The 24,277-nt window shown below is 37.9% G+C and overlaps 1 pseudogene; it reads right to left on the reverse strand.

Moving 5' to 3' along the window:
• Positions 1-260: 260 nt before the first annotated feature.
• Positions 261-16,861, reverse strand: LOC124239659 (serine/threonine-protein kinase 35-like; annotated as a pseudogene).
• Between the last annotated feature and the right edge of the window lie 7,416 nt (positions 16,862-24,277).

Genomic DNA, 24,277 nt, shown 5'->3' on the forward strand with positions numbered 1-24,277 from the left:
GGGACGCCTGGCACTGCACGGCTTGTCAAGCGGTGCCAGGATCCAAACCAGTGAACCCTGGGCCGCCAAATCCAAACCTGCGAACTTAACCGCTGCACCACCGGCTGGGCTGGCCCCAAGCACTTCGTTCTATTTGACCCTTCCACTACACTGGGCTGTCCCAGGGCCCAGGGTGAAGTATCCATTCCAGTAAGTGTGCAGGGAGAACAAAAAGTACACTCACCTAGTTTAAAAAAACCCAAGATGCTTTGTCCGCAATTTTAAACAGCACCTAGGACCTGGTTCATTCCGGTTTCAAGTTCAAAGGCATCCGGCCGGTCCTGTGGGTTAACAGCTAACATATTTTACAAGAACTGCTTAATCCCCAGATATGTTAGTGCTGCGTTTCTGGGGGATATGCAACTCCATCTTTGGGTGTTCTAGCAGTGCCTCACGAACAGGGATGACCCCGGGCCCCTGTTTAATATAGGTCTCAGAGTCAAGGAAAGTGATTCTTTCTATCACTGCCCAAATGATAATGCCTGGACAAAGATGTTGGCCTTGGCCGTGTAGTGTCCCCTGCAAACTTCAGGGGCCATGTCGAAGTCTGAGCCGCAGCCTGAGGGCTGCCAGTATTTACTCACATTCGCATTTTTGTTGTCTTGATCGTCCTGTTTGGCTCCAAGGGCCATCCCTGCACAAACCTTACATAGTCCAAAGTCAGACCCCTTAAGGATGGGGGTGCCAGGCCGCTCCATGATGAGATGTGTCTGCCTTTGGGTCCTTGTGCAAGATGTGGTTTGTGTGCAGGAAGGCAACGGCGCGCGTGAGCTATAGCACGAAGCTTTTCTTGGTCGGGGCTCCGGGACAGCACACACCAATTCAGTTCTCCACCTTCACAGAATTTAGGGACAAACCAGAGGCAGCAGAGGTCCACAGCTTAATCCAGGATACCCTCTCCTTTGTGCGAGGTCTCCACGAGGCACAAGTAATGCTGCTAGCCCGCTGCGCTACGCAGTCGTCCAATTTAGCGACGCACTCCTCAAATGCGTGGCGCACTCCACCATCTGCGTGATGCGCTCTCCTATCTGCATGACCCATGCATGACGCACTCCTCCAAATGCGCGACGCACTCTTCCAAAATGGTGGGACACACACCCCCATCTGCATGATGCACTCCTCCAAATGCGCAATGCCCTTTTCCATCTGCACGACGCGCTCCTCGGATTGCACGATGCAGTGCTCAGAATGCACGACGTTCTGATGGCACCACTTGAGGCCGGTCAGGGTTTGTTCAGTGCCAGCTCCGCGTCCTCCAGGGTGTCTCAGTAGATGTACCTGACCGCCCCCAGGTGCTGCAGCATTCTCCCTCCGCCTCGTAATCCAGGCTTTAGCGGGGTGGCCCACAGGCTGTGGTGCGGCCGCTGCCGTGACAGGTGGGCCTCGCCTGGGGCCTTGGCCGCCACCAGATGTAAAGTTTCATGAAAAAATATACGTTAAATTTAAGATAAAAGACTTTTGTTTTAAAATTCACCCTTTATTAGTCATAGCTTTCATGGCAATGTGAGTGTAATTTCAATGTGAATTACAAAATCTGAGTTAGAGCTCTGCTAAGATGATTAAAATCACTGTTTCCATTTGCTTCTGTCTAGGCCCTGTTGTAGCATGAAGAATCCCATCTGCCTCATTCCTTCCTACTCGAACAGATGGATCATAAAGGTATGGGCTCACCAAGGAACATTTAGTCTCATCCCATTGCACCTGCTGGCTGGGGGACAGATACAAAACAGCCACTCTCCAATTCTTGTACTTATAACCATCCACGAGAGTGGGCTGGAGGCTTTGCTGGCCAGCTGGGTTTGTCCTTGGCTTGCTCCCAGTTATATAAAAGTAAATGTTAGTAATTGCTGACTATTAGCTATCACATGTATGCAGGTCCTAAGAACCGTATTACTTCTAGGAGTAGGTGAAGAAAATGGATCCCTAATAGGCAAAATTGAGAACTATTTAAAAAAAAATTCTTCAGTTTGAACAAACGGTCAAGAAATGAGCCTTGTTTAAAGGACCATAAATCAATACAATCTATGAGATAGGAATACCTATTTTCAGGGATCCTATGCAGTTTACCCTAAGGAACATGATATGCATGTGAAAATCTATATTCATAAGTATGTTTATAAACGTTTACCGTTTGTCATGAATGATAAATGGTTGGAAATAAAATTTGTATCTATGAGGGACTGATTAAATAAACTATGGTATGTGCATACAATGAAAAACTAGGTATATATCAATAATAATGAGTAAAATTGAAATTATTGATATGTAAATTTGTCCATGATATATGTTTGACTGAAAAGGCATATTGCATGGATTGTCTATTATAATACAGTTAACTCTGTGTTTCAAAGTGTGCGCGTGTGTCTAAGTAGATATACAGAATTCATTAAAGTGTTAATGATAGTGAAATTTTGGTGAATTTGCTTTTTTGTCTCTGCTTTCCACTATGTTATGTACATTATTTCAGTATATGTCATGTTTACCAAAAACGATAAATCTTATTTTAAAGTCATGCCAAACTACATCTCTATGAGGAACACAAACCTTTTAATTTATTCATTCGTCATTTCCAAGGACCTGATGTGTTGTAGTGGCCAGTTTCCTTATTATTCCTCAAATCTGTGATGGAAAAATGCAATAGAATAAAATATAATAAAGCTATGAAAGACAAGTCAAATGGCTCACTAGAAACATGATCACATGCTTAGATGTCATGGCAATATTCAATTGCTATGAAAAGTATTTACAGTCTTACTATCAATTTCTCTACTTATTTAATTGCTAACTGGTAACACACAGTTTGTGATTCAGCACGATTCTGCAGATCACACTTTGAGTACCACTGCTCCAGAAAACATGGTAGTTACCAAGGAATCAAGGAATGATATTTTAAAAAGACCATTTAATTAATGAGGATAGGCCAGTCTATGCTGAGGTTAAAAATAAACCATAAAATCTCAATTGCTTAAATTAATAAAGCATTCCTTCTCAATCATTCAGAGTCAATTGTGGTTCAAGCCATGATCCTCTACCTTATAGCTCATACCATTTGGAACACTTGGCTTCTGTATCTTCATGACAGGGGAAGAGAGATGAAAGCGGAATATCAGTTCTTTATTGCCTCTAGCTATAAGGAATGCATATCATTACTATTCTCAGTCCATTACCAGAATTAGTCATATGGCTGCAAACTAAGTACAATTTAGGGTGAGAAATGTTGCAGAAAAAGTAGATATTTAGTGAGCACTAACTTCCTGGGGAAATTGTTCATCTAAATTACCTGACACTATCAAAATCATAAAGATTGTAAAAGAGTTGGGACTGAAACTCAGGTTTTTTCATTCCAAATTCAATATATATTTGTATCAATCTGGAGACTAGGTTATGCTGAAGTAATAAATTAATGCCCTAATCTCAAGAGTTTAGCACATGGAAGTTTATTCCCTGCTCCATTTGGAGGCTCTGCAGTATCAATGTGTGTTTTTCAGGGTGACAAGAGCAGGAGAGCAGAGTGCCTGGAGAAGTCATACCTATTTTCTGTATTCTAGCTCAAAAGAGATACTTGTCACTCTCTCTCAGAGTCAGTTGGCAAGAGCTGGTCACATGGACACACCCGTGCAGGAAGACTGGGCATTGAGGAAAAGCACATGTATGTTTGGTAAGCAGTATATGGGTACATGGATATTCTGTCACATTCAACTAAATCAAACCAGCTCTCGATAATTAGCTATAGTTTGGATATTTCTGCCTATCAGCTGCAGTTATGTTTAGAATGATCGAATGAGATTTGTCAAGTTCTAGTTTATCCTTTATCTTTTACCTTTCCAACTTTATATAGCTACCAAAAGCCAATTCAGCCATTTTCCCTAAATTGTTCAATCTCGTAAGAAAAAAAATCAGTCAAAACTATCAACAGTTATTTGAAAGAGAAGAAAGAGACAAATCTGTCAAACTGAAAATGTGTATAGACTTCGCCTAATATTATCTCCTTTGGTTTCCAATGATAAAAATGGAAACAGTGACATGTCTAACTGTTTCTCTCCTTTTCCATCAACTGAGAAATTGATCATTCTGTTTGCTCTAACATGGCCTAGAAAATGTGTAGGGCATCACTTGTCAGGAAACCCCTTTATTTAAGTCAGGTTGTATATGAGATTTCATCCTTGGAGAACCCTCCAAAAGAATACTCCAATGTGTATTTTAATTAGTTGAAGAGAAGAGAAAGCATGTGTCCCAGATGATCGAGACTTTCGCCAGCGTGAAGCCAGGAGGAAGGACCATGTGATGTCTCATACAACTAGGAGTGTAAGAGTCAAAGCCATGTGTTAGATTTGCATTGTATTCATCACACAGGCTTGTTCTTTACCTAAAATATCCATATTTCATCAGTTAATACGAGTTCAAAAATAAAGGCAAGGTGATGTAGGAAAATGGCACCTGAAGTTGTAAATGTGACAGCACATCACATGGAATTTGTCAAGATCTTAGAAAAGAGTGTTTTGGTATGCCATCCTCCACTTATCAAAATTCTGTCTGAGGTGCCTTCCATCTGTCTTGGCAGGTATGTGGATAAAATTATCAGTTATCTATTAGCATATGTTTTGCTTCTTGGATGTTTGTTTATGAAGAAAATTAATGTAGCATGCAACTTGCAATTAGTTTTTTACTGTTAATGACAGGATCCCATAAAATGTCTTGCATTGAAATATGGAAGGTAATGGCGTTAATAAGATATACAGATACTTAGACTCAGATTTAGAAAAGGGAAGCCAAGTCAATAGAGTTTACTGATAAAAATTTGAGTCATTTGACAGGATCACTAGGAGTTTTGCAATTGGTTACCTGTTGAGTTAACTTGAACATTAAGGAGTTATTTATGTCCAAAGGCTTTGATATAATTTGGCCCTTATGGTTAAATAAGGATCAGGTTCCTCTCTTTTACCTATTCATATATATATAAAGTTATGGTGAGAGCTTCAGTTCATCTTCTGTTGAAAAACTGCACTGGACTTGGTTTGAAAGATAAACCTATGAGTGAAGCATGGTCCCTGGCCTCCAGGAAACTGATTATAAGAGTGATCCCTATGTATCATTGCACATTAGAAACACCTAGGAAACATTTTCAGAAACAGAGATTCCCAGGACCCTCCCATCAGAATTTCTTATAAGTTATAATTCATTAATTCTTAAGTTAGGTCTGGGCACCTGCTGTTTTTAAAACTTCCCATCCCTGAGATAAATAGTCAGCTAACAAAAACCTGAGAATCTCCACTAATCTAGTTCCTATTGTGTTCTTGGAATGTTCTATTATCTCCATCTGAAATGTTTTCCTCTCTCTCTCCAATTTTCCACAGCATGTACAACTTTAAAAAAAGTGATGCACGTAAACGTTTCTCCATGAGACTTCTCAGTTCAAAACCTCTAACAATGAACACTCCTGATTGTTGTCTCATTCTCTGATGATAGAAAGGCATATGTGCAAATAAGTAGGCCTTTCTATGGATTTTCCTATTCCATACATTTTATATAATTATAACCATACAGTATGTGTCCTTTTTTGTCTGGGCCTCTTTCACTGTGCCTAATTTTTTGAAGGCTCATCCATGTAGTAGCATGAGTCAGTACTGTATTCTCTTCTGTATAGCTGAATAATATTCCATTGTATGGCTATATCACAGTTTGCTTAGCCATTCAGCTGTTGATAAATGTTTGGGTTGTTTCCACATTGTCTATTATGAGTAATGGTTTTATGTACATGAACATTTATGTACAAGTTTTTTATGTAGGCATATGTTTTCAAATCTCAGGTATGTGCCTAGGAGAAGAATTGCTGGGTCATATGGTAACTCTGTTTAATCTTTTAAGGAATTGTCAGACTGTTTTCCAAAATGGATGCATCATTTTACATACCCACTGCTGGTGTATGAGGGTCCCAATTTCTCTATACCTGAAACTTGTTACTATTTGCCTTTAGTAATAGCCATCCTAGTGTGTGTGTGAAGTGGTATAACATTGTGGTTTGGAATTATATTTCCCTAATGGCTAACGACATTGAACATCTCTCCATGATGCTTTCCAGATGGCTTATTTGCCATCTGTATATCTTCTTTCAAGAAATGTCTTTTCAAATTCAATTTTAATTGGGTTATTTTTCTTTTCTTAATAGTGAATTGTAACAGTTCTTTATATGTTGTGGATACCAGATACTTATCAAATACACAATTTGCAAAGATTTCTTTGATTCTTGGAGTTATCTTTTCACTTTCTTGATACTGTCTTTTGAAGAACAAAAGATTTTCATTTTGAAGAAGTCAAATTTATCTATTTTTTTCTTTGGTTGCTTGTGTTTTTCGTGTCATATTTAAGAAATAATTGCATAATCCATATTTATGAAGATATATATATATATATCTCTGTATTCTTATAAGAATTTCATAGTTTTTTCTCCTAAATGTAGCTGTTTGATCCATTCTTATTTAAATTTTGTGTGTGTTGAGAGGTAGGGGTCCAACTTTATTTTTCTGCATGTGGATATCCACTTGTCTCAGCATCATTTGTTAAAAGGATTATTTTTTCCCAGTTAAATTATGCAGTAGTCTGTTTTGGCTGCTCTAACAGAATACCATTGACTGCTGGCTTATGAACAACAGAAATTTATTACTCATAGTGCTGGAGGCTGGGAAGGCCAAGCTCAAGGTTCTAGTAGATTCAGTGTCTGATGAGAGCCCACTTTCCAGATCATAGATGGTCATCGACCCCTGTAACCTCATATGGTGGAAGAGACAAGGGAACTCTCTGGGGTTTCTTTTATGAAAGCACTAATCCCGTTCATGAATGCTCCACCCTCATGATCTAATCACGTCCCAAAGGCCATACCTCCAAATATGATCATGTTGGGGATTAGGTTTCAACATATAAGTTTTGGAAGGACACAAACATTCAGTCTATGGTAAATGGTTTTGACAACCTTGTTGGAAATAAATTGAACAAAAATATATTGGTTTATTTCTGGGCATTCAGTTCTGTTCCACTGGTCTATGTGTCTATCCTTATGCCAGTACCACAGCATTTTAATTACTGTAGATTTTTAGTAAGTTTTGGGATTGGGAATTGTAAGCCCTCCAAATTTGTTCTTTCCAACATTATTTTGGATCTCCTATGTCCCTTCTATATCCTTATGAATTTTAGGATCAGCTTATAAATTTCTGCAAAAAAGGCAGCTAGAATTTTTATAGAATTGCACTGAATCTATAAATCAATTTAGGGAATACATTATCCTAAATATTAAGGCTTTAAATTCATGAATAAAGGATGTTTTTCCATTTATTTCTGTCTTCAGTTTCCTTCAATAATATTTTGTAATTTTTAGTGTACAAGTCTTGCATTTTTTTAAATTTATAGCTAAGTATTTTATTCTTCTTGATGCTATTATATATGGAATTGTTTTCTTAATTTCATTTTTGGATTGTTCATTGCTAGTGTATAGAAAAAAATCTTAATGTGGAAGATTACTCTTTAAAGGCCCTATCTCCAAATACAGTGGCACTCTACGGTACTGAAGCTTAGTTCTCTAACATGTGAATATGGAGGGAACACAACACAGCCCATAACACTATGATCAGGCATATCTCCATGCTGACTCATCATGGACATGTACTGTGAACAAAACTTTAATACATTTTTGTGCATATTGAGTGAGTAAGATTTGGGGGTTTTGTTTACTGCAGCCTAATCTAGGGAATTCTGAATGACATATTTCACTCAGTAACAGTATTTGGTACATCAGTCTGTGCAAAAGAAAAAAACAATGAGCAAAACCACAATGTCCCTGCTCTAATGGACCTTAAAGTTTAGTGTGTGGGGATAAGTGCTAAACAGAAAAAGAACTCAGACTTAGTAGATGATGGGTTAAATGTTTTTCTGAACTAATCTGGGAGTATAAACCCTTTAGGAAATTAATCTGTATAAGCTATGTAATTTAATAATATATATAATATAATAAAACAACACATATAAAAGTAATTGAAAACTAACTGAAAAACATTTTAAAAAGTTATTTACATAGTTTCCTTTTGTTATGCTAAGAATATATTTAACACATTTTAAGCTTTATTTGTGGTGAAGCTGAGGGCCAGAGAGCTTGATTAAATTGTCGAAGGTCACATAGCTGGGGAAAAGAATTAGTCTCATAGAAGGACTTCCGTTCTCAGACCTTGCATATTTTTTTCTCTTTTACCATTGCATTTTTGCTTGATTGACTCAAATTTCAATTTTAAAGCAATAGTGTTTCTTTGATCTATGCCTTAAAATCCTAGAAGGTATGTGAACTGTTCTGTCCATGAGAACAGCATTCTCCCTGGTCCTTGCTTGATTAAGCATTTAACTGAGTCTTTTATTTCTTATCCTTTAAATATTCATTTTCTGGTGCAACCAGAGAACCTAATGTGCCTGTTCCATATATATCATCTAATAGATGGATGTTAACTTTTTAAAGTATAATTCAAAAATACCTCAACTGATGGGAATTCACTTTTTAAATCCTGAAAATTTAAGACATTGATAGCATTCAGCATTTTATAATTAAAATGAACTTATTCCTTTAAAAAAGATGCAAATTAAACCAGATACTGGCCTTTTCTGTTTGTGTCTATGGAATTAACTGTTTTCCCTTGCTTCTACCAAAAGATATAATTATGGGATTAGTTATAATCCTATTAATATATGTGGACACTCTGTATGAGATTAGCAGGTTCCCTCTCTGTAGTATTTGATTACATGTTTTCCAAAGAAGATTTTGCTCTTACCTGTGAAGACCTTGTATATGATAAATACCAGCTGACAGGACAACAGCCTGGTAGAATATTGATTCAAAAATGTCAGTACAAGAACCTTGCTTAGGCTTGGAGTGATGTCACCAAGGAGTGTATGAATGATGTCTGGAAGAAGACACTTAAGAGGTTTGTCCGTGACTTCAAAGGATTTGCCAAGGATGAAGAGATTGCAAAAATCAACAAGGCTGTGGTTGAGATGGCAAACAACTTTACCCTGGGTGTGGATGAGGATGACACTGAGGAGCTCCTAGAAGTGGTTCCAGAGGAATTGACTAATGAGGAGTTGTTGGAAGTAGAACAGGAATGCATAGCTGAAGAAGAGGCAAAAGAAAAGGAAACTGCAGGAAAAGGAAAAGAACTCCCAAGAAAATTCACAGTGAAGGGTTTAGCAGAAGCTTTTGCGAACCTCAACAAGGTCCTTAAAAAGTGTGAAAAATGGACCCAAACACTGAAAGATTTTCATCAGTTGAGTGCTACATTATCTGCTTACAAGCAAATCTATGTTGAAAAAAAGAAACAAACCAAGCAAACCACCATGGACGTATTTCTGAAAAGAGTGCACCTCCTCAAGAGGGGCCTCAGGCACGTCCTTCAAAAGGCATTCCAGAAGAAGGCCTTGTTATCATAGGAGATGACAGCTCCATGTGTATTATTGCCCTTGAAGACCTCCCAGCAGGCCAAGATGTAGAGGTGGCAGACAGTGATATTGATGATCCTGGCTCTGTGTAGGCCTAGGCTAATGTGTGTGTTTCAGTCTTAGTCTTTAGCAAAAAAAGTTTAAAAAATAAAATTAAAAATTTTAAAAATAGAAAAAAGCTGATAGAATAACGATACAAAGAAAAAAAATCTTTTTTGTACAGCTATACCACGTTTGTGTTTTAAGCTAGGTGTTATTACAAAAGAGTCAAAAAGTTTAGCAAATTAGAATGTTTATAAAGTAAAAGAGTTACAGTAAGCTAAGGTTAATTTATTATTGAAGAAAGAAAAATATTTTTTTATAAATTTAGTGTAATCTAAGCGTACAGTGTATGTAAAGTCTCCAGTAGTGCCCTGTAATGTCCCAGGCCTTCACATCCACTCACCACTCTCTCATGACTCACCCAGAGCAACTTCCAGTCCTGCAAGCTGCATTTATGGTAAGTGCCCTATACAGGGTACCATTTGTTATCTTTTATACAATATTTCTACTGTACCTTTTCTGTGTTTAGATGCACAAATATTTACCATTGTGTCACAATTGCCTACAGTATTCAGTACAATAACATCTTGTAAATGTTTGTAGCCTTGGAGCAATAGGTTATACCATATAGCCTAGGTGAGTAGCAGACTATACCATCCAGGTTTGTGTAAGTATTCTCCATGATGTTCGCACAACGACGAAATCACCCAACAATGCATTTCTCAGAATGTATCCCTATCATTAAGCAACACATGACCATGTAAGACACATGACAGATTATCTTTTTCTGTTGTGGAGCAGGTTTTTTTTTTCCTCCCCCAATTTTCTCTGTGATTAAAGAAACTAAGCTGTTGTTATCATTACCTTATCACATTTTCCTCTTCCAATTTCTTCCCGAAAGTTTGCAGAGAAGTTTTTTGGCCTTGGGTTGCCTCTTCCAGTATCTCTGGAACTTTCTCATAAAAGGAGTGCCAAAAAACTTCTGAGTCTGTGAAAGACATGTTAGCCCAGAGGTTGTGGAGCTACATTTGAAGACTGTTGGATGATTTCTACCTTTTTTCCGCTATCATTTTCTTGAGCATTAATAAGGAAAACAAAACACTTTTTAACATGAAGAATCTTTCCAGAAATTGGCACACTCTTACACTTTGATAATATCCTTACTTATATTAACTCAGATAGATTGAACCATCTGAAACCCAATTTATTTTGATAGATTGGTATAATATACATATATTTGATTATCTTAGTTGATGTGGTCACAGTACTCACCCTTAAACAGTTAGACTGCAGAGGGCTTCTTGGGATTTACACTGTCAGATGTTCTGCAGTTTTCTCAGGCAGAAAAACAAGTCAAAGCTCTGGTAGGTGGTCCTAATAACGTTGTTTGCCTTCTTTGGATTCAGTTCCCTCAAATGTAAAATGGGAATGATAATTTTATCGCTTAAAATATGCGTTAACAATATCTATTTCATAGAAATGATGTGAACTTTATCCCTTGTATCTTTTGCTGAATTCAACTATCTCAGTTTGTGAAACCGCTTATGCCCTTATGGAATCTCCAGAGTCTTTCAAAATGACCATATCCAGCTCACACGCCTCCTTTGAGTCGCTAAAACTTAGGACATTATTTTGTTAATTTCTCTGGCTGATCTTCCCTTTCTTGTGAACCTTTATCCACAGACTAGTGGAGAAAGTTATATTTCCCAATCGAAAACATCTCATTCCTTCAAGTTTAAACAACCTCTTTTCAGTTTAAACATTTAGCCTTCTAAATATTCTGAATATTTAATTATATTTAATAATATTCTAAATATTGAAACTTCTCTTATCATAAATAGCTTAAATAAGTTGCTACAGATGATTCAGTGCGTTTAGAAAAATTATTCATCCCTGAGTTCTGTCCTCTTTTTTGAATCCCCTTCATGGAATCTGGGCATATACAGGGACTTAATATATTTTGTAGTTGTGGGGAGAAGGGGCTTTTTCATGAATGCAGTGTTTTCTGGATCTTCACTCTCCTCTGTTGCATACTGCCTAATTGAGGACCCTCTCTCAAAAGTGATAGTTGAGGTCACAGTGCAAGGTGACATGCTGGAACCCACTGCTGGACTACTTGATCCAAGCTGTTGCTCATGCTTGCTAAGCCACTGAAGGGGTTCAGAATTTGTCACCCCAAAAAATGTCACTTTGGCATATTGATTGTTTTGAAATACAGGCACTTAAGAAACAATAAGTGTAAGAAGGACACGCTGACCCTTTTTTGTCTTCCTGAAAGCGAGAGAGAAAACTGCCATGTGAAAGGTGTGCCCCCTGTATTAGGAGGCTAGTGGACATCCTTATTACCAGAGACAGGAATTTGGGGCCAAGAAATCTGTACAAACAAACCTTGTTAAACTGACCCTTTATCTTCCTAGCTATGTTTTCACCATTTCCTATCCCTAGCCCAAACTCCTTTGTCTTGTCAACTATTCACAAATGTGTTTCTTTGCCTAAAGGGTATGAAAGCTTCCTGCTCTGGTCACTTCTTTGGTTCTCCATTCTCCTGTTAAGGTTCCCATGCACATGTAAAAATTCTATGTAATTTGTATGCTTTTCTCCTGTTAATCTATCTTATATCAGTTTGATTCTTAGGACAAACCAGAGATGCAAAGAGAGTAAAGGAGCATTTTTCCTCCCCTCACCACTGACACCCTGGCCTCTGGGACCAGAAGCTGAGTCTCATTTGGGCATTCACAAAGCAAACAGGAATGCTAGGGGCCCACAACTCCGCAGGCAGCTGAGAAGAGGCAGCAACAAGGCATCAGACTCATCTATGCAGACATTTCACGTCTGGGACCTTGTGCCACTGCCCCTCATCTCCTTAGAAGTAATAATTTGCTGATTTTCTCCCAAGACGTGGGTGCTTTCGTCTGCAGTGGTCTCAGACTTCCCACAGCCATCCGGATCTTCCTCTCCCCTTTCCCACTGCCTCAGGGAGAAGGGGGAACATGCCCACTGATATGTGCCAGCCTCTATCTTTCCTCGTCCTTCAAAGCTCTGAACTAGAAAGGGTAGATTCTTCATACACTCTTAAGTCCATTCCTGGGTCTTGTCTTTTCCGGCAAGTATGCACTCCGAGGCCTAATATGACCTGGTTTTTGTGGTGTCAAATTTAGTTATTTCTCTTACTGTAAAATGCAGGCATAAAAGAAAATTATCATCTCCCTAAAAGCAGTCAAATTAGTGAACTGAATAGTAATCTCTTTATTCTAGAGGAAATTTTCTTCTTCCTGGAGTGATAGCTCAGCCTTCGAGCATAAGTTTCTGAGGCTCAATTGTTAGAAGAGAGTGAGCAATATTTAGACTCACAGTGTTATTTTTAAGATACTAAACAACTTTGCAATATAAAAAGTGATCTTAAATCATTCACTTATTTAAATTTTTGTGGATATAATTCAATGGAGAAGGAATCATGTTTGAAATCATCCTTATACCAAATAAATATGTACATGTATTAGATGTCTATGATTTATGTGACAGCGTAGTTTGATGGAAACAATACAGACTGGGAAGTATGTGCCCTGCTTTCTAGGTTTGTTCTGCTTTGTAGTTAGCTTTAAAGCCAAATCTCTGCTAAGTCTAATACACGATGATTCCATAAAACACTTTTTAAAAAAAGTTTTAATATGAATTTATGTGAATAAAGTTGTTTCTCTTCCATGTATCAGTAAGTCTTTTCTCTCTGATTCAAGTCTTGCATCAGGTATGATGCATGTAGCGTGCCGACTTCATGTGGCAACAAATCGGGGGCATCTCACTTAATTGCATTTTACCTTTTATCATATGATCATGTACACACTGAAATGTGTTACTCTATTTCCAAAGTCAACCTGAAATTGATATCTGTTGGCAAATGTCTTGGGAGGTCAGGTTAGAAAGGAGCTAAATAGTGAATTCGGACTAACTGTGATGCAGGGAGCAGAATAATGCATGCAGTTTGTATGCTGCATGGTGTCAGCAATTTTGTCTGTCCCCACTCATGTTCCAGTGATTTTTCTATAAAGTGATTGAAACACAGGAATATATCCTTAACCAGTATGAAAAGCAGATGGTAAAAAAGCTAAAGAATATGCTTCCTGACATTTATCATTAGGTAGAAAAAAAGCACAGTATCTTTGCACATTTTTCTAAGTCATTAAATTGTATCTTCATTGATCAGCACACCGTATTTCTGGAACAGATTCAATTGTATTGGTACGTGTCACATAAGAAGGGCAAACATAGTTCTCTGACCTCTGAAACTGCAGGGCACAGTTGCCTAATAGAAGCACCATTTCATGATGGAAAAGCATTATGGTGGTTATATGGAACGTTGTCTGTCAAACATCATCATCATCTGTTGTAACTGGGGCAAATCACTGGATCTTGAGCTTCAGTTTCTTATCCAGCACCCCTTCCTTTGAGTTCTTACTCTGTTCTAGTCACTGTCACACTTCACATGAGTTATTTTCATAAAAATCTTAACATATACGTACATGGTATTTCTTCATTTTGTGGACAGGAAAACCGAGGCTAGAGAAAGCATGTTTATTGGTCAAGGACATATAGTAAATAAAACTGGATATAATGGCAGGTAGTCTGGCTTTTGAATTCGTATTTTCACAATCAATACATTAGCCTCAAAGACTTATGCTTGTTTCAATATTCAGTTGGACAATAGACATCAATATTTTGACAATATGTCTTGCTGCAATACCAGAACTGCCCAGCTACATAGGCAACAAAGATTTTGTCTATCCTAGGAGGCAGGCAAAGTACAGCCCTGGGGCCAAATCTGCCCAAACATCTATTACTGCAAATAAAGTTTTATTGGGACACTGTCATGCACGTTTGTTTGTATATTGTCTTCTTTTGTGCTACAATTGCAAAATGGAGTAGTTCTAGCAAAGATTATATGGACTACAAACACTAAAATATTTACTATCTGGCTCTTTGGAGAAATGTGATGACCCTTGGTATCCTATAGATTTTATTGCTCTCTCTTGAATCACTTGAAGATAGCTAAGCATCTTATATTTTAGAGTGAACAACCTGTCTCACTCTAGCTTTCAAGTGCAGTGGCAAAATTACCAGCCCCAGGTGAGGTAGTGGGTCATTAGCGGTACCCAGCAAGTGATATACAGATCACAGTGATGCTGTGGATATTAGGTAGAATACCAGGGCTAGAGGAAGGTGGAGCTGGCAATCTGAGAAGGTGGATTCATTCATACATTGCAACCAATTATTAAAGAGTGCCTAATTTGTGACAAGGTTTGCAGTGGGCATTTAGGGTAGAGTGGTGAAGGAGAAAAAAATACCTTTTGCCTTCTTGTGGCTTAAGGAAGATCCCTGAAAACAAGAGACTGCCATCTCATTATAATCCCTGGTGCTGACCGTATAAAAATGCTTCTACCTTTGGTATCCACCTTGTGGGAGCAGTGCTGGGTCTTTTTCTCCCTTCTTCACCCTGCATACCCCTTCATTAGGATTATTTCCATTGATAGCTTCTCCAGAGACCCCTGTGTCCTCCAGGTGTTCACCCTAATCACTGCTTCTGCTTCTCTAGCCTACTCACCACCCTGCTGCCCCACTGTTCAGAGCCCAGGTTTCGCAGGGAGTTTAAGCAGAGCTGGAGGAGAGAGCATACCGTGCCAAACTCACTGAGATAGAATTACAAGGTTACTGGCTGAGAGTGTGCAGTGAATGCTATATATTTGGGCTGAAGCAAAGAATTTGATGAACTGTGTCATGAAGTTTCACGTATAAAATTGGTTCAGATTGCTCGGAGAAAGAACGCTGTCAAACTGAGAATTGGCAAGGGCCTAAGAGGCAGAAACAAAAAGCTTCAGTCTGAAACGTGTGGAGTTCACAAATATCTGGGCTTGTGTAAATTGGTGGAGAATGGGACTCAGAATTTTTTTAGCCGTGATGTACGGAAGAGAGTGGAAATTACATTACATACCAAGATTTCAAGGAATACAATTTATCTGCAAAAATTTCTCTCCAGCTCTGGCCTTTCCCTTTTAAAAAACAATCATTTTCATATAGACCAATACCATAACCGTTGAAGCTCATGAGGAATGTAGATAAAATTAGGCCAAATCCAGGATGTGAATAAAGCTGTTTTTCTTCTCTCCACACCCTCATGTTAGGTACTTCCTTTTGACAGATGCTCAAGATTCTGATTTGTCGGTGTCGCAATCCAATGTACACATCAGGATAGATGCGGAGAGGGCTGATGGCCACTCTGAGTTTATTATAACCAGTGTTTCAATATATACACAGCTTACAGCTGTTAAACATACACAGGTGTTCTGGATGAAGTAATTAGCGAATGCCAAGAATTCTTAGTGATTTCTCAAGGAGCCCTCCCTTGGCCTCTGTTTTGATGTTATTATGTTTTTGCTATACTCGTATATTTTTATCTCAGAGCAGGCAAGGCCTCCTAGGCAACGGCCCTTCCTGCTCCCGATATCAATATCATGTCTCCATCTGTGCCCCCAGGCGACCGCGCCTGACTTAGATTGCCTCCCCCTGGAGGTCTTACCCGTCATTGGCTGACCGGCCTTCTCACCTCTTGGTCACAGTTTGTTGGCAAGCCTTTTCCAGTGATTATTAAGCCTTCCTGCCTCAGGGGCGGCTACATGATTGTAATATTTTATTGCTGTAGGTCTCTAAAACTCCTTTCCCCTCTCCAAATCACCCTGTTGCATCACTCTATGTTCTTTATCTCCTTTTTAGGCTTTATAAACTTGATTGCCCAAACAAATCCATTCTCAGCATCTCCATCTCACCAACTAGCCACACCCAGTCACTCAATTACAGCCCACTTTTAACTCAGAACTATTTCCCAAGCTCCATCTTCACTGTCTCTGCTGAAAGGAAACAGCACATAAGTACCTGGACAAAGTCAACAGATTCATCTAGAACCATAGTTCTCAATCTCTAGTGAGTGTCTGAATTACCCAAAGACCTTGTTCAAACACTCATGATGAGGCTCCACCCCAGCATTTCTGAACCAGGATTTCTGGGATAGAGACTAAGAATTTGCATTGCTAGAAAGTTTCCGGGTGATGCTGATATTTCTGGTATGGGGAACGCATTTGGAGAATAGCTACTATAGAACTCCAGGCTCTGTTCTCTTTCCTCACTCACTTGCCTCTGCTGTCAGAAAGAACTGAATTCTAATATTAGCCCCTTGCTTGCAATTTGTTGCTAGTACCCTCAAGTTGATTCCAAATTCTGGGACCCTGTGTAGAGCAGTGTGGAACTCTGCAGTCTTTTTGCCCATCCTCTCACCTTCTCAGGCAGAATTAAGAGCAAACTGCTTCCCATGTAATGTCTCTAATAATAAATCCAGCTTCTTGTCCCAGCCTGTCCTCCCGCTAGAGCCCTTGAACTCTGTCCACCACATGCTATGCATTAGTTACACCAAACTACTTTTGAATGTTCAGAAATCCCTTGCCTTTTCTTCCTGTTGTCTCTGCACGTGCTAATTCCTTTTGTCTGCCTGAAAAACCGGTTGTCAAGCATCTATTTACATAGACAATGTCACCTTTACTGTAAAGCATTCTCACTTTCCCTGAAAGCCTTAGAGACTTCATTTTCTATAGATCTTGAGTTTGCATGTTTTTGGGCGTTTATTCCATTGTGTTGCAATTGCTTTCTTGCTTGTCTTTCTCTAGGAAGGGAATATATGTTCCTTGATTGTACTGACATGGATGGCTTAATTGTCGACATACAATCCCACAACATCTTGCAAAGAATCTGGCACATTTTAGGTACTTCTATATTTTTTTATTAATAGTTCCTCCATATGACACTTCATCCTAGGTCTGCTCTGTGAGCCAGATCTTTCCTTTCTTCCTAAGGCTTCCTCTGCAAAACTTAAACTAACCAATCTTTATACTAGCACTAGTTACAGGAGGCCAAGATTTTTTTCATTTCCTTCAAAATCCTCTTAGAAGTAGTGTCTTAGGCTCACTCTATGTAAAGTCAAGTTTAGAAATAATGACATGGTAATACTTTATAACAATAAAAAACAAACAATATTTGATATTTATTATTTTGCCTTCTTTTTATGTGTTTGGAGATATTGCTCACAAATTAATTTCTCATGAGTCTTCAAAACATTTTTCTCACATGAGTGCTATTATTAGTTCCATATTACAGATGGAGGGATAGAGAAACTAAATATATTTTTCAATATCATACAGACTGTAATTGGTAGTTGGTGATTTTATCTGAGGCAGTCTAATTTCAGTACCCTGGGTTTAAGTAGTACTCTAGAAATATGTTTAAAACACACTGTTGCAGATTAATATTATTTCAACATTTAAAAGATTTTTAGAACAGTCATACATCCTTGCATTTAAAGTAGATTTCTCAGGCTGGCCCAGTGGCACAGCGGTTAAGTGCGCACGTTCCGCTTCTCGGTGGCCCGGGGTTCACGGGTTCAGATCCTGGATGCAGACATGGCACCTCTTGGCACGCCATGCTGTGGTAGGCGTCCCACATATAAAGTAGATGAAGATGAGCATGGATGTCAGCCCAGGGACAGTCTTCCTCAGCAAAAAGAGGAGGATTGGCAGTATTTAGCTCAGAGCTAATCTTCCTCAAAGAAATAAATAAAGTAGATTTCTCTTAAGAAATAATTCACCCTATACTTTGTGTAAGAGAGATAAGTCATCCAGATTGTACATTGTGGGGTTCCTCAGCCTCAAGAAATTTGAGTGGTGGCTCAGTGTGACACATCTGTGAGGCAGGGCTATGTCCATCATCCCTGGTTCTGGAGTAGAACTGCTAATTTGGTTGGAGCAACAAGAGAAGACAACTCCTCCTTTACTAGTAGAAGCCAAAAATAGATAAAGGAGGTTCTGGAAGATGTCAAATAGATTTTACAATTTAAAAGATCCTAGAAGTCATAAACTAGACTGAATGAGTGCAATGGAACATAGTCTAGAATGAGAGAGTGCTTGAATGTGACATTCAAATGGAAAATGTCCTGCTAAAAGGATTATTTTGAGTAGAATACAGGAGTTCACTAAGTTATTCAACAAACTGTATTCCTTCACAGCAAACTTAGAGATGGACCTTATTTTATGTCTTGTGATCACTTTACTGCATCATTGTATATTGGTTATTTGTATTCTTCTCGTACAGCATTTAACAAAGAGCTTGATTCTCCTAGCTCACTAATGCCATCAGAATTCAAAAAAGTGGCAAGATTAGCTTTCTTTATGTAATCAAAATTATCTTTTTTAAAAATTTCACCTCTGTTCAGTTAAGCACATTCCTGTGGATGTATGTAGAGTGAGTACTGTGCGTAAGACCATACACCAGGTACTTATCACAGATATGTGGATCAGTAAGACTTAGTCTTACTCTTAAAGAGCTTAAAATCCAACAAAGGGAACATTAGAGGCTTTGATGTACTTGAACAAAGTTTCATACCCAGACACTTGGCTGCCAGAGCCCACAGTCCAAATCACTACTCTACTCCCTTCAGTAAGTGGGAGCAATCCTTGATAAGGAGACTGACATGGTTAGAGATGTATTTAGGAAAATTAAATCAGAGGGCAGTGCTGAGAAAAATTTAGACTGGGAAGTATCTGCAGGTATGACCTAGAAAGAAGAGGTATGAAGCCATACTCAAAAGCTCAGGCTTTTTTGGATTCAAATTCTAATCTACTTCCTTGTTATGTGATTTGGAGCAATTTGTTTAAGTACTCTGAGACTCATTTTCTTTACTGGTAAGATGGAGAAGATACCAATGTTACTCTTATGATTCATTGAAATAATGCATGTGAATTACTTAACAAGATACCTGGCACTTAACAAGTGTCCAAAAGTTAATTATTAATATGATTGCCTTATTATTGTTTCTATTATTTAGTGTGGAGAAGAAGAGAAACATATATATGAGAGAAATTATAGAAGGAGAACAAAAGATACAACTTGCTGGCATGTGGAGAGAGGAGCAAGAAAATGTCAGGGTACTCTAAAATATTGATTCTGAGTAAAGGGAGAAAGTGCATCACTGGCAAATATGAGAACCACAGTGATTCTTGCTCCCTAAGTCATCTCCTGGCAACAGAACTAGCAATAACAAAATGCGGAAAAGATTATTTGGATTCAGCCTTTCATCATCTCCTTCTCAGAGGCACCTATCCTCAATTAGGGAGCACTAGACTCATGCAATTTAGGAACAGAGAGTGACTGCAGGCCAACAAAATTATGCTCATGAGTGACTATTTTGGAGCCAAAGTCATGGGCACTGAAGAAGCCAACAAAGGATATTTTTATTTATTTATTATTAAATAAGTTTAGTCCATAATGTTTCTATGTTTTTTTCCCCTCTCTTATTATCCATCTCTAACCTGTTACACTCCCACATTTTGCAATTCCAGTCTCAAAATGTTCCTCCCCAAAGGTGATATGTTGATTAATATATCCTGAAAAATGAAGGATTATAGACGCCTGACCATAAATTAATAATTTAAATGATAATTTAGACAATGCTTGAAAAAATAAAAAGGAAAACCATGACAACATTCTTTATAGTCTTGAGAAAAAAAAAAAAAACAGATGAAATCTATGTTCCAGTGATTTTGCGGCTAAATAGAAATCAAATGATTTTTAGCCGTTGAGTAGTTTGAACTTCCCTGGGCCAAAGGAAGCAGTGTTGGCCAACAGAAATTTTCTTCTTTTCAGTCCATAGATCTGGTGAACACATAGAAAGCTTCCTGACAAAGTTCAAGCTTTCTCCCGTATGAAATTATGTGAGGTTGACTGTAAAAGCTACAAATATACAAGTTAATTAAAGCTCTAGTTGCTCTCATTACACAGAGCAAAACTATGCTTTATAATAATAAATATGTGAAGAAAATGAGTTTATAAGGATTGTGAAAAAGATGTCTGTGTAAAGGAGCACATTGAGAGCATAAATTCTTTTCTCTGTGTGGGTCCATCCTGCTTCTGTCTAATGAGCACTCAGGCAACTGCAAACTAACCTTCCACTCCAGGAACCAGAGGTGATAATTAGCCCATACTGTGATAGTATTTGATTAGCAAATCCTCCAGGGCAGCTGCATTGAGCACTTTAAGAAACGCCTGCTGGAGGTCTTTCCTGAGTATCCCATGATGATGCTGGAGTTTACCACCTGCTCTTTTTAAGCCTGTGTGTCTTAGAAATTCAGGTTCTTTTCTGTTTCCTCCTATTCCATAACCCAGCTCTATGGAGAAGCTCCCCTCTATACCTAGCCAAATGTCTGTGTGCTTTATTCTTGCCTATTCCTTCAAGTTCTTTTCTAATAATTTGGTTCTGTATTAAATATCTGTGCTCTTTTTCTTTAATGGTTTTCTTGAGTTGGACCTTGATTCTCCCATCAACTTCTGACATTCCAAAAACTATGTATTTCCTTGCCCCCTGGAGTGCAAGCCAGTTGAATTTGGGTCTTTCCCTAGATTCAAGTTGTCTAGGCTCTTATTTGGACATGACATTATTTTAAAGTATTTAAGAGCTACTTTGCTCAGCCTCTACCCCCCAGGTTCATGTTAGCTCCCACCCCTGCTAGATTTGGTCCCTTATCACTTTTAGGATGATAGTCTGAGGCCCATTAAGTGAAAGTATATTGTCAGGATTTAACACTGGAAAACAGAGTTGGAGAAAGAAGACTCAAAAGTAGTTCACATAAACGAACAGGTTTTAACACCACTGCCCTGATGATAGATTTCCTGAATCACAATCACATTAAATGTCAGGTCACCTCAGAATTAAAGGAAACAAGGATCAGATATAAGGCTTTTCAGAAGCAACAATATTTGAAAATGAAGAACAGATATTAAATTTGGGTACAGTGAGGGTCCTTACATGACTCAAGCCTTTCTACTCGACATCTGGACTAATTGTGTATACTGACTCCTAAAGATCCCCTGGAATTTGGAGATTTAAACAGGCATTCTGGCCAGTATAGTTTTTTGATTCGCTCATAACTATACATTAGATGTGAGGAACAGAATTTCTCTGTGAGAATGGAGTGTGTGTGTGTTAAGAAAGGAGTGTGCAAGCATGCCCTCACAAGGATGGATGCAATTTCACGATTTCACTGGGGATAACTGTTAAAAATTAGAGTGGTGCTTCCATTATTAACATGCCCTAAGCTTTACTTCAGGTCATTTGGGCTTCTCTAGTAGTTTTAATCTCAATGAACAGTGCCAGAAAGTTTAACATCACTTTATCTTAATTTCATGTGAAACTTTCATCTTAGTTAAAATGCAAATGTTTTTTTTAAAGAACTTTACTTGTGTATTTAATTCCAGATTATTTTCTGAGCATGAAATTTACTGAGCGTAGAAGGGAGAACAGAGCCAAGGGCACTTTGTATCTTAATATCTTAATATTTTGAAGAAAGAACAGGAGGAGGAGCAGTACAAAAACTGCAGATCATGGCATTATATGTGATTTTAAACAAAGCTTAATTCCTCCTACCTCTTGACCTCTCCGAAAGAGGAGCTACTCTTTAGAAAATGAAATTATCAAATGTTTATCTTCATTTCTCCTCCCGTCACCATTTTCTTCTTCTCCTTTCCGTGTCCTAATGCTAAGATTCCAGAGTCAGCTTGACTTTCATAACAGATTGCCTGTCTTCTTTTTTGTTTTTTTTTTTTAAGATTTTTTATTTTTTCCTTTTTCTCCCCAAAGCCCCCGGTATATAGTTGTATATTCTTCGTTGTGGGTTCTTCTAGTTGTGGTATGTGGGACGCCGCCTCAGCGTGGTCCGATGAGCAGTGCCATGTCCGCGCCCAGGATCCGAACCAACGAAACACTGGGCCGCCTGCAGCGGAGCGCGCGAACTCAACCACTCGGCCACGGGGCCAGCCCCCAGATTGCCTGTCTTTTGAATAGGCCTATTTTATTGTTGAAGTACTCCAGCTTTAGAATTTTATTTCTTAAATTAAGCTCAAATTTGTCTGTTTCTAGTTCTTCCTCTGAGGCAATTCAGAACAAGTCAAATTCTTGTTCTTGAGAGTTTTTCAAATAATTGATAGGACTGTCATGTTTCCCCCTAAGTCTTACCATCTAGATAGTTATTATTCATATCTTCCTGAGTTTAAATGACACTGCAATACAGGTCGACAGACTCTTTACCAATATTGTTCAACTCAATCTGTTATTTTGACATCATGTGCATATCACCCTTGGTTATTGAGATGAGTATGTTTCCTTCTTCAGAACTCCTACCTAAAGGAAAAACAGGCTGAAAAGTCTGTTAAAATTTTAATACAAACTTACTTGCCGTGGAATCATCAAGGGAAGTGGTAAATTCAGTTTTTCAAAGATTTTGGAGATTATTGAGTTGGAAAAACATATGATCAGAAAGTTCAAAGGAATAACTTTGGTTATTGCCCACTGGAAAGCAAATGTCAAGTATAAACTTTAATACCATTCAGCTCCTTTTCTACCTTCTAAAATTAATTTGATCAGCGATATTTTGTGAGAAAAAATATTTTTCAGAAATGAAATGACTTTGTTTTGGCTTACATTATTGTTTTATGTATCTTCTCATGATTTTCCATATCTATTTTTATATTTCTGATTAAATTTCAGCTTTCTTTATTTTATGAATTATTTTATAGATTATTCATGAATTTGCAATCAATGAAGAAATAGAAACTATAACAATTACTAGACCAATAGAGAGCAATACAATAGATTATACAATGAAAGGACAAATGCGAACAAATCAGGTAGTCATCCCCCAAAACAAACAAATCCACTCTGTTCATCTCTGTTAAGTAGAGCCTTAGTTCTGTGTTCTCTGTATTTGAAGTTCACATTTGAATTAGGAATACAGAGAATGTTTTACCTTTTTTTTCTTTGCCAAACTAACTTTGAAAATATTTTCTACCATTTTGTTGAAAATCTGTATGTAAAGACGTGCAAAATTATGATTTTTCGTCAACAAATGACAAAATTACAAACAGTTGAATACAGAATAGAAGAACATATTGCAATGTCTAAAACCAATAAGAAATTAATATGTAGAATTTACAATAAACTCCTAAAATCAACAATAAAGACAGACCAAATATCCAACATAAAAACAGGAAAAGAATAAGAATAGGAAATTCACAGAAGAGGAAATAAATAGTCTGACAGTACTTGTTGCCTGGAATAAACACAGTTGTCCTGGAGTAAAGGGTATACATATTGGGAAGAATGACATAAAACTGTCTTTGTTCACAGATAACACGATTGTCAATATAGAAAATCCAACAGAATTGACAAAAAAAATTCTGGAACTAATAAACAATTATAGTAATGTTGCAGGATACAATGTTAATATACAAATGCCAATTGCCTTCCTATATACCAACAATGAACAAGTGGAATTTGAAGTTAAAAACACAATACCATTTACATTAGCACTCTTCCAAAAATGAAATATTTAGTATAGATATAACAAAATATGTATAAGGTCTAGATGAAGAAAACTACACAATTCTGATGAATGAAATCAAAGAAGAAATAAATAAGTGGAGAGATATTTCCCGTTCATAAATGTGAAGATTCAATATTGTCAAGAAGTCACTTCTTCCCAACTTGATCTATAGATTCAATGAAATCCCAGCCCAGTTCCCAGCAAGATATTTTGTGATTCTAAAGTTAATATGGAGAGGCAAAAGACCCAGAATAGCCAATAAA

The sequence above is a fragment of the Equus quagga genome, chromosome 5, assembly GCF_021613505.1.
Source record: "Equus quagga isolate Etosha38 chromosome 5, UCLA_HA_Equagga_1.0, whole genome shotgun sequence".
NCBI classification, from domain to species: domain Eukaryota; kingdom Metazoa; phylum Chordata; class Mammalia; order Perissodactyla; family Equidae; genus Equus; species Equus quagga.